The sequence below is a fragment of the Suricata suricatta genome, chromosome 12, assembly GCF_006229205.1.
Source record: "Suricata suricatta isolate VVHF042 chromosome 12, meerkat_22Aug2017_6uvM2_HiC, whole genome shotgun sequence".
Classification (NCBI taxonomy): Eukaryota; Metazoa; Chordata; class Mammalia; order Carnivora; family Herpestidae; genus Suricata; species Suricata suricatta.
Window position 1 is genome coordinate 5,804,757 of NC_043711.1, and position 10,447 is coordinate 5,815,203.

The 10,447-nt window shown below is 52.8% G+C and overlaps 1 protein-coding gene across 1 annotated transcript in view; it reads right to left on the reverse strand.

The window, feature by feature from the left end:
• The window catches only part of ARHGEF18 (Rho/Rac guanine nucleotide exchange factor 18), a 58,520-nt gene that overhangs the window by 34,183 nt on the left and 13,890 nt on the right, over positions 1-10,447 (reverse strand). The gene's annotated exons all lie outside the window — the stretch shown is intronic.

Here is a 10,447-nt window from a genome sequence, read left to right on the forward strand (position 1 = left end):
AGAAGAAGATGGATCTAACAGCGCCCACCCTCCCGCCCAAATGAGGCGAACCCCACCGTGGAACCTAGAAGTGTTTGAGGTTCAGAAGCCTTCGGGTTTTCCCTTTATTTTTAGGTAATCTTTGTACCCAACGTGGGGCTTGAATCTCAGTCCTGAGATCAAGAGAAATCAACTCAACAATAAACTGTATTATACAAAAAATAAGATACATGTAACACTATGCACAGGGGGACGCAGGGAGACAGGCAAGGAGGTCGTCGGGACTGGACGAGGGTGACCCAGCAAGGGCAGGGCCGGGGCTGGGAATGGGGAGAGGTGGGGGGTTGGATTTCCGAGGGGAGTCACCCAAGCTGCCCCTGGGGGCTCAGGACGAGGGAGGCTAGGGCTCAGGAGAGAGGTCTGGAAACGGGAGGGAAATGTGCCCAAGACCTGAAGGCCAGGCTTAGGGAGACTGCCTCACAGAGCTCCTGGGAGGAGACACAGAATTAACTAGCCTCAGGGCCTGGGCTTCAACTGTCTTGGTACCAGAGGGGCCTAATTTAAGTGCATTCGTTTCCTCCTGGTGGGTGGGAGGAAGGGGGTAGGACCTACTGTAACTCACGGAAATCCTGGAGCTGTCCGTCTAGGCGATCATTCAGCCTGAATTCCGCACCCTCGGTTTATGTAGTTGCTTATTTAGACTGGGGGTGCCCAACTGGGGGGGGGGGTTGTTTCCTAGGGGACATTTGGCATCGCCTGGAAACATTTTCGATGGTCACGGTGACGGGGCAAACTCCTGGCATCGAGCCCCCCAGGCACAGGACGACCCGCCACAGGGAAGCCCCCAGCCCCTAACGTCCACAGCGCCGGGACGGGAAGCGATGACGTCAGAGGCAGGCGCAAGAGCCGAAGCGGTCCTCGGCTCATGGTCACCTTGTCGCAGTCACTGAGACCTCTGGGTCCCGACGCCATGACACTGTGAGGAGGGCCTCGGCCCTCCAGCTGTGATAACTACCCTTGTATGTCTTTATCTTTCTAAATGACAGTACATGGCCGGTCAGGGCAGAGCGGAGGACGGAACCCGGGGTGGCCTCCCTCTAAGCTGACCATGGGGCTCTAATCAACGGCCTTCGGGAGCCTTCCCACCACTAGTTATGGGCCTGGCTGCAGGACGGCTAGCCCAGGACTACCCTGACCCCTCCGAACACTGCTCAACCTGCCCCAAGAACACCGTGGGGGACCCGCTTAGATGCCTCCTACTTCCGCACGGTCCCCCTCGTCTCCCTGCTCAACCGGGCTGCCTATCTGTCACCAGAAGAGGAAAGGAGGTTGATGGGGTGCGATTTCTTCCTAATGATTCACGCTGCCTCTTTAATAAACCCACCCTTTAGCCGGCGGGTCGGCTGCTCTGCCTGTGGCTGGGAGGCCGGAGGAAGCCAAAGGACCTGAACACACATTTCTCTGAAGAGGGTAATACGGATGGCCAACAACCACCTGGGAAGATGCCCAACAGGACCCACCCATCAGGGACACGCCAGTCAGAACCACAAGAAGCCACCTCACACCCACTAGGACGATATAGGAAATAACAAGGGGCGCCTGTCACGATCTCGCAGTTCCTGAGATCGAGCCCCACGCCGGGCGCGGCGCTGACAGCGCGGAGCCCGCTTGGGATCCTTTCTTTCCCCTGCTCTGTGTGCGAAACCAAGGGTGGGGTGAGGCTCCCCTGTGCTCGCTGTTCCGTTATTCCTGGTGTCGGGAAGGAGGCACCTTCAGCGACATTCACGGGTGACTGTTCGGACCCTGAAAGCACAAGCCGGGTGAGTGTTTCTTGCGACCTGGGTACAAGGCCAGGTGCTGAACGGGAGGGGCCCCCGCCAAACAATGCCTCCCGCTCGCCCAGGCCTTGCCAGGAAGGGCAGCCTGCTTTCCCCTCTGGTCTTTTAAACAATCATGTTAATTCAACTGACTACAGAAGTTAACGTGACGTGGCCACAAAACATTTCACTGAAAACAAGTGATTTTGAAGCGGTGAATTCCGGCGTTGCTACTACAATCTGAATCTTCCAGAAGATTTCTGGATAACTAACCTTATCATTATTCGGTGTTTAAAAAAAAACAACTTTTATTCGGGGGATAAAAAGCCAATGTTAGCAGAGGAAATCAAACACTTGACCGAGCCCAGTGTGTTTCTCTTTCACCAGATAAAAAGCATTCTGTTAAAGGCGGAAGGCAGGAGAGAAAAACATGCAAATACAGTGCCAGAAAAAACCTGTTGCTTTCAGTGGCCTGGGGAACCGTCAAGGGCACTGCATCTCGGTAAAAAAGACCACTGAAGTGGTGTCGGGGTGTTGAGGCTCAGAAAGACGGTGAGAAGGCGTTCCCAGTGCAAACCGGCATCCAAGAAGAGCAGAGCCCCAGCCCTGGAACCAGAATGGTAAAAGTCACGAGTCTTCTGCAGCAGTGGGCCAACTACAGCCTGCGGGCCGGCCACCTACTTTTGTTAATAAAGTTTTATTGGAACGTAGCCATGCCCACTCTCCCTGCTGCCTGGGGCTCCTTGCGGGAGCAGGCGCGACAGAGGCTGCGTGGTCCGCAAAGTCGAAAACATTTACGACTGGGCTCATTACAGGAAAAGTCTGCTGATCCCCGGTCTGCCTCACTGCTTGGATTGCTCTGGAAGGGAGGGCCTATTCCACCAACCCAGCAGGGCTCACTCATGTGGCATGAGAACAGCCCATGTTTAATCCCTGCCACACAGAAGGGAATGGAAAAAAGGAAGCAGTGAAGTGGATTAACTGTGTGAAGTCATTACTGAATTCCAGAGCCCTGAAGTCGCCTACGCTGGTAGCAAACAGGTACGAGGTTGGCTTCTGAGCATCCCAAGATCTCCACACTGTGAGGAGCGCCGGTGGGACCCTGAACGGAAGTCAGCAACCGGCTCCTATGTTAGGAAAATTCCAAAACCTTGCGAAGACCTTCATTAGAATTCCTTTAGCACTGCAACACTGTGAGCCTGAATATATTTTCATGTACTTCATGTCTCAAGGTCAGGAAGAGAGCTTATGTAAGCTAGGTGCAGGGCCAGGCAGATGGAGCTGTCTTTTCCTCTCCAAATCGACAAGATTTTGGATTGGATGAAGGTGGGTTTTGAACGCGTGGGGAAAGCTGAGGGTCGATGGAGACAGGCAGGCAAGCCAGCAGTGAACACAGCGCACTACAGGCGTGATGATACGCACAGAAGATTCCGATTTGGAAGCTTTTCAAGCAAGAAATGAGCTTCCTTTAAGATCTCCGACTTCCTCTCTTCACACACTGGGTTCCCAAGAGTGGGCCGAAGGCCAACGCTTATTTTTTTTTTTTTAATTTTTTTTTTAATGTTTTATTTATTTTTAATACAGAGAGAGACAGAGCATGAGAGGGGGAGGGGCAGAGAGAAGGAGACACAGAACTGGAAGCAGGCTCCAGGCTCTGAGCTAGCTGTCAGCACAGAGCCTGATGCGGGGCTCGAACCCACGAATGTGAGATCTGACCTGAGCCGAAGCCGGAGGCTTAACCGACTGAGCCACCCAGGCGCCCCGCCAACGCTTATTTTTCACTTTAAAATACCCGAATGCTACTGTGTTGTCAAGAGGCTAAGAAATGAGTACTTGTAGCGTGTAAACGCGCTCTCACGGACGAGTCGCTGGAAATCGAAGGCTCCTGTGGTGGGGTGAATACGGCCCCTCAAGATTCACGGCCGCCTGGAACCTCACAGAACGTGGTCTCCTTTGGAAAGAGGGTCTTTGCAGATGTAATTAACTTAAGGATCTCGAGATGACATCAGCCTGGATTAAGGGTGGGCCCTAGATCCAATGGCTGGAAATGTGGCTGCAGAGGGACACTCAGACACAGACACACACACAGAGGCAAAGGCAAGTGAACACCAAGGCAGAGACTGGCGGGATGCAGCCGCAAGCCAAGGAAGCCTGGCCTGGGCAGCCTTCTCGGACCCTTCCCTAGAGCCTTCCGGGGGCGTGCGGCCTTGCAGACACTTTACCTGCAGAGTTTTAGCTCCAGAACTGTGACAGAATAAATTTCTGTTATTTTAAGCTACTCAGGTTGTAGCAATCTGTCTCGGAGGTCCTAAGAAACTGGTACAGCTCTCACAAGTCACAGCTGCTAACTGTATCTCCAAGGGCTACGTCCCTTCCTGAACACTTTCCTACCGTGCGCACTGGGATTTTCAGGCAGCGTTTTCACGCTGAGGATCATGACCCCTAAGTGAGCTGGGGAAAGAGCTTCCTGCAAAATACAACAGACAGGGAGCCTCGGGGGGCTCAGTCGGTTGAGCATCCGACTTCAGCTCAGGTCATGATCTCGCAGTTCATGAGTTCGAGCCCTTCATCGGGCTCTGTGCTGACAGCTCAGAGCCTGGAGCCTGCTTCAGATTCTATCTTCCTCCCCTGCTCTCTCTCTCCCTCTCAAAAATAGACAAACATTAAAAAATTTTAGAAAGAAATAAAAATTAAAAAATAAAACAGAAAATGTCAGTCTATCTGAGTAATAAAGGTGAGTGTTTGGTAAAACTTCGGATCCCATTGCGCATGCACAGGTGTGTGTTGCATTTACAAGGTTACAAGGTAAAACATTAGTTTTCATTGTGGTCATGGTCAAAACCAAACACACCGTAGAGTCCCAGAAGCCCCTATCTTTGGGCCCACCATCATCATGGTGAACCTTCTAGACCAATGGAAAGCTACCTAGTTTGGAAAATCTTCAGGGACTGAGTTGCTCAGTGTTTGGTTAGTTTTACCATCAAGAGGGCCATCAGATTTCACTCTACCTCTTGTCTCTGCTTATTCTGACTGTACATCAGTTGTTCAGTTGACTCAGTATTTACGGGACAGTGGAGGTAGGATCCAGATGCAGAGGCGGTGGCCAGGAAGCCCCTCAAGTGTGAGGCCGACCACATCCCCAGAGACAGGGCAGAAGACTGATCAACTCGGACCAGAAAACATGCCATCAGGTCAACAGACTGAAATAAGACAGTGCCCAGGGGCGTGGCCCACATCACAATTCTTTGTTAATGCTCATGCTGCTACAGATAAAAATGAGATTCAGGCTACAACATAGATGAACCTTAAAAATATTTATATGTGAGGGGCGCCTGGGTGGCTCAGTGGGCTCAGCATCTGACTTTGGCTCAGGGCAGGATCTTACAGTTTTGGGTTCAAGACCCGCATCGGGCTCTGGGCTGACAGCTCAGAGCCTGGAGCCTGCTTCGGATTGTGTCTCCCTCTCTCTCTCAAAAATAAATAAACCTTAAAACAAACAAACAAACAAACAAAAACCATTTACATATGAAATGTCCATAACAGGGAAATCTAGAGACAAGAGGTAGAGGAGAGGTGGCCAGAGACTTGGGGGTGGGGGGATGTGAGAGACAGCTACAGGCACTTGATTTCCTTTCGGGGGGATGAGTGGTGGTGATGGTTGCACAGTTCTGTAAACACAGTGAAAACCACTGGATCATACACACTAAAGGGATGTATGTTATGATACGTGAATTATAACATCCCCACTTTCTTTTTTTAAATGTGTTTTATTTTTGAGAGCCAGAGAGAGACAGCGTGAGCAGGGGAGGGTCAGAGAGAGAGGGAGACACAGAATCTGAAGCAGGGTCCAGGCTCTGAACTGTCAGCACAGAGCCCGCCGTGGGGCTCGAACCCACGAACTGTGAGATCACGACCTGACCCGAAGCCGGACGCTTAACCGACTGAGCCACTCAGGCGCCCCAGTAACATCCCCATTTTCAAAAGCAGCAGCAGAGTGGACGACTCTGTGGACAGCTGGGAAGTCCCCACAAGCAGGGAAACCAGAGGGCCTTCCCCTGGGATCAGAGCTTTGGGAACATTCTAGAAGAAGGAGAAACACCAAATGGAAGGTTGTAGCTTCCTGCTAATAAGCCGGGTAAAGCTAACCACAACAGTAAAAGCACTAATTTATGAGATGTAACTTACAATTAATCCTCAAACTTCCAGAGCTGGCCGCGGTGGCTGCACTCCATTTTTAAAAACTGTGTTTTTAGGGGCGCCTCGGTGGCTCAGTCGGTTAAGAGTCTGAGTTAGGCTCAGGTCATGATCTCACGGTTCGTGGGTTCGAGCTCCGTGTTGGGCTCTGTGCTGACAGCTCAGAGCCTGGAGCCTGATTCTGATTCTGCGTCTCCTTCTCTCTCTGCCCCTCCCCTATTTACACTTTGTCTTTCTCCCTCAAAAATAAATAAATGTAAAAAAAATTGTGTTTTTACTTATTTATACATATTTTCTGCACTCTGTTAATGAAGTGTATTTTTAAGATTAAACAAAGAAGCAGAAGAAGCAAAGAGCTAAGTCGTGTCCGCTCTGCCGCCCGGAACCCGGTACACAGCAGGCGCCGAACGGACGGATGCGCCCGCGCAGACACGGCTCTGACACCTCGAACTGGCCGTCACGCGGCCAGGTGTACAGACAGGGAAACTGAGGGTCAGAGTGTTCACGGAGCATCTCTGAGGCCCCGGAGGCGGACCTGAGCTCCCTGCTACCACCCTCCTGCTCACGGTGCTCACATGTGTACGTGTGTGTGCGTGGCGTGGACACGAGAGTGGCCTGCTGGAGGCCCGCAGCAGTGCTAGAAACTTCCACAGTAGAATGAAGTGCTGGAGAGGGCCGGGGGCGGGTCCCAAGTCAAATGAGAAGTTTGGGCTTTCGAGCGATGGAGGTGAACCCTGGGTGCAGGGGTTCCCTAGGCCGCTGGGACAAAGGTCCAAGAACAAACTATTCCCCGAGGGCGCCCGAGGGCAGAAGGCAGAGGTGGGTCAGAGGGCGGCCACCTTCTGGAGGCTTCTAGCGGCACCTGGTGGGGGGGACCTGGCTTCCCGCCCCTCCTCCATCTTCTAAGGCAGCGGCCGAGCCCCTTCCAACCTCTGACCCCAGCTCCCACCGTCACGCCTCCTTCTCTGAGCCAGACCCTTCGGCTGCCCCTGGGCTCACCTGGAAAGCCCAGGCTCATTTCCATCTCCAGGTCCTCGTCACACCTGTGGCGTTCCTTCTGCCACAGAAGGTCACGGATTTGCGATGCTGGGGGTTAGGACGGGAGCATCTCTGGGGACCCTCCTCCTGCCTCCCACCCCGAGGATGTTTTCAGGACACCAACATGCAGGGAGAGGAGGACTAGGAGTCCACATAACAGAGGAGAGACGCATGCGGCCCTCCGGCTCCCAGGCCACAACCCCGCACGCAGAGGTGCCGTGGGGAGCATGGGGCTGGCTGAGGCCGCCCCAGAACTCCCAGGGCCCTGCCTCGGCTTACATGAGCACACTGACCAGACCACGGCTCTCCGGTCAGCCGAGATCTCGGATGGCTTTTGCATCACTCAGCCGCCAGGCTGTCCTGCCTCTCACTCTCCCTGTCACGCCAGGCTGTCCTGCCTCTCTCCTTGTCACCTCCAACCTGGGACTGACGGGGACAGCTCTCCAGCCCCACCTCCACCCTACCCGAAGCGCCACAGCCTCGGGGCTCCTGGTGGTCTTCGGAGGGCTCCTTTACTGGTCTCAGTTCTTAGACCCTGGCTGGAAGCCTTGGGATGGGCTGGATGGGGGTGTGGGGTAGAGACTCTGATTGGAGGGCACCTTCCCCCTCTCTGGGCAAGATAAAGTTGAGAGAGGTCCCAACTGGTCACACTAACAGCCCCTCCAAGCCTCGGGTGCCCCTGGCTGACGACCTCAGTGCCCCCTGTCTGCCTGGTCACCGACATCACACGCTCTCCCACCCAGTCACTGAAGCCCTGACACACCCACCTTCGAGCAGACCCAGGTCTGAGTCTTCCCCACGGTCCCTGCTTAGGCCAAGGTCATTTCCCAGCGTGCCTCCCAATCTCCACCCTCTGACGGTAAGGGCCATAAAGTCCTCCAGGGCAACACCCCAGCCTGTAAAATGCCCGGCTCCCGCTCCCAGGCTACCTGGTTAACAGCACGTCTTTCCCGACTCTGACCCTGACACTTGCTCATCCGGGTCCCTGCTGCGAGTCTCAGCCTAGCCACCACCCCTCAGGGGAGAGAGGGCCTCCCTGCCCGTTCTGACCCGGCATCTCGGCCTCACCGCTGGTCACAGTGGATGGCACACGGGACTTGGTGACCTATGTGGTCGGGACCGATCTGTAATCAACTTTAGGAAAACAAGAATCTCTTAGTGTCAATAATCCAACCCAAGTCATTGATGTTGCAGAGCTGTTCCCTTTGTCTTTAGGGTTTTCTTTTCTTTCCCCCGTGGATTTCCAGCCACCTGGTGTCACACCTCTCCTTCCACGACTGTCCCATGACCATCGCTGTGCTGCTAGTGCTAGTTCTTACCCGTGGCCCTGCCTTCTGCTCCTATTCCACAGCTTTACTGAGATGGGATTCACATACTATCCAGCTCGCCCCTCTAGAGCGTACGATTGGATGGCGTCTAGTATATTCAGTATCGTGTCCCTATCAGCACAGTCCCCAAAAGAAACCCTGCGCCCCTGGGCTGTCACTCCCCGCGCCCCTCCTTCCAGCCTCCGGCAGCAACTCCTCTATTTTCAGTCTCTATGGACTTTCCCATTCTGGATATCTCACAGAAATGGAAGACACGCAGCTTTTTGGGACTGGCTTCTCTCACTCAGTGTGCCGTCTCCAAGGCTCACCCATGTTCTCCCATCTTTTTTTTACTGGTGAACTGTATGGGTGGGTTGCATTTCACTTTTCCATTCATCGGATCGACATTTGAGTTGGCTCTTGTGAACCCACTCCCGCGAGGGAGCGCCAGTCCGTACGGGCCTGTATGTTCATCTCCCTGGGGGGGGAATTGCTAGATCCTAAGGTGACCCCAGGTTTAACTCCTGAAGGAACACCCGACGGCTTTCCCACAGTGGCTGCCCCCTTCGACAGCCTCGCCAGCAGTAGCGAGGGGGACCTGTCTTTCCATCTCCCCATCGCCCTTTAATTAATTTCTTTGGCAAGAAGCCTCCAAGCGGCTGCTGCAGAAGAGCACAAGGGCCGTCAAGGACCGTATCCTGGGATCATGAGCAGCGTCCTCGCCCCCGGCTTTGTGGCCCACTGGTCCCCACCGGTCCCCACCAGTCCCCATTGGTCTTCGCTTGTGCCAAGCTTCGCTTCGGCCAAGCAATTGGACACATTCCTTCCTGCCCTCTGTCCCATGCCAAAAAGGAGCTGTAGGACCCCCGCGTACGCTGCCACCTCTTTCTTTTGCTTTCTCTCCTCCTGAAACTCACCCGCAAGAGTAACCAGATGATAAAATGTTCTGAATTAGATAGTGGTGGCAGTGGCACAACTCTGGGAAAGTATTAAGAATCACTGGAGGGGGCGCCTCAGTCAGTTAAGCCCTCGGTTTTTCTGCTCAGGTCATGAGCTGACAGTTCATGAGTTCGAGCCCTGTGTCAAGCTCTGTGCTGACAGTGTGGAGCCTGCTTGGAATTCTGTCTCCCTTTCTCTCTGCCCCTCCCACACACGTGCTTTTCTCGCTTTCAAAAATAAACAAAACAAAACAACAACAAAAACAAGGACCCCAGGGTGGCTCAGTTGGTTGAGCATCAGACTTTTTTTTTTTTATAGTTATTTATTTTTGAGACAGAGTGAGCAGAGCATGAGTGGGGGAGGGGCAGAGAGAGAGGGAGACACAGAATCTGAAACAGGCTACAAGGCTCTGAGTTGTCAGCACAGGACCTGACACAGGGCTCGAACCCACACACTGTGAGATCATGACCTGAGCTGAAGTCGGCAGCTTAACCGACTGAGCCACCCAGGAGCCCCAACCATCAGACTCTTGATTTCGGCTCAGGTATCTTGAGGTTCGTGAGTTTGAGCCCCACAAAGGGCTCCATGCTGGTGGTGCGAGGCATGCTTGGGATTCTCTCTTTCCCTGCCCCTCTCCCGTGTGCTCTTTCTTTCTCAAAATCAACTTAAAAAAAAAATGCACTAAACAGCACACTTTAAAAGGGTGAATTTTAAGACAGATAAATTCTATTTCAATAAAGCTGTTATATTAAGGAAAAAAGGGGGGCGCCTGGGTAGCTCAAGTCGCTTAAGCATCTGACTTTAGCTGAGGTCTTGATCTCACAGTTGATGAGTTCAAGCCCCACATCAGGCTCTGTGCTGACAGCTGAGAGCCCGGAGACTGCTTCAGATTCTGTGCCTCCCTCTCTGACCCTCCCCTGACGGTGCTCTCTATCAAAGAATAAATAAACATTAAAACAATTTTTTTTTTAAAAAGAGAGTAATATGAGTTTAAAATGTAACCATGCAGGATAGTTAAATCTTGAGAAATATTTATTTCAAGATAAAATCAGCTGGTATATTTGCTACTTAGAGCACAACCAACCGCAACTTTATACTCTGTTGAAAACTAAGGACAAAAGGCTAGAAGCAAGCAGGTTGAATTTTACACTCAAGGTCAATTTTAACTACAAA